The sequence below is a fragment of the Galeopterus variegatus genome, unplaced genomic scaffold, assembly GCF_000696425.1.
Source record: "Galeopterus variegatus unplaced genomic scaffold, G_variegatus-3.0.2 Scaffold2115, whole genome shotgun sequence".
NCBI lineage: Eukaryota > Metazoa > Chordata > Mammalia > Dermoptera > Cynocephalidae > Galeopterus > Galeopterus variegatus.
The window spans coordinates 88,582-89,779 of record NW_007728226.1 but is presented as its reverse complement, the minus strand read 5'-3'; positions in this window follow the sequence as shown (position 1 = coordinate 89,779).

Here is a 1,198-nt window from a genome sequence, read left to right as displayed (position 1 = left end):
GACCGCGCCGCTGGGAGCGAGCCGCGGGCCCGGGGGCGCGCGCGGGGGGCGGAGGGTCCGGAGCCCAGGGGGGCCGGTCTCAGGCCGACACCCCTCCCCCTGGCCGCTGCCGGTGGTTTCTCCGCCCTGGAGTTGGTAGAACCCACTGGGGTTGAGAATCTTCGCGGAGCAAGCGTCTCTTCATAAAGACTTGGTCCTTCCGGAGAGGAACAGAAGGCCAGACCCCCACTGTCCCGCACAGCCGGGGCTGACCTTTGGATTTCACCCCTGCGAATGCTTTTCTTCTTATGGTTGTCCTCTCTGCAGATGCTAAGGGGGTCCAGTCAGAAGGGGGGAGGTGGTGCCTGGGTACGCTGGGGTCTCCTCCCCCTTTTCTTCCATTTTCCAATAACCGAAGTAGTTCCAGACCCCATTGCCTTAAAGGCAGTTGACTCCAAATAATCTTCGGGCCCGGCTGTGACCAGTCTGACCCTGCCCCTTCTCTACCCCCCAATCAAGCTGTCCTGCTGTGCACAGCTGCTTGGGGGGGCTTCCAACACTGCAGTGGATTGCCCAACAGGACAGAACTACCGAGTTCCTCCTCTCACAGGGTCGCAGGGGAAGATTTTTTAATTACTTGATTGAAGGACATACAAAAGAAATTTAGTACATGCCTTCTGCTTCCTCAGAGTTGGAAATGTCACCCTGTATGTGCTTGTTTCCAGGGGGTGTTCATAACTAGGCAGGAGTTTGACTTTATTTTTATAATCCTCTCCTAGCACAGTGGGGAACACACACACAAATCAGTAGGTGTTCCCTAAATGTTTATTGAATTAACTGGAAGCCTCAAGGAAATAAGTTGGTATCCTCTTAGAGCCTGACTACACCCATCCCTTAAAATTTGTGAGATTTTCATTTACATGATATCCTTTAACTATAAGCACATTTTTCTATTTATATGAGCCCCAGTTGGGAGATTTTTAGGAGTCCAGTCTAAGGCACAGAAAGCCAAGATCTGGAATTATCCCTTGTATGCTTCAATAACAATGTGATGAAGGTATCTGTATGATGTGCACTCCTGTGTCCTGTCCTTGTCTCAAAAATAGTATTCCAGCTTTAAAAAATGTAAAGAAAACAGTGCATACAAAATTGGGTTCTGAATGTACTTCAGGTGTTACTACCAGTTCTCACTAATGTCCACAGCCTCTGAATACCTGCT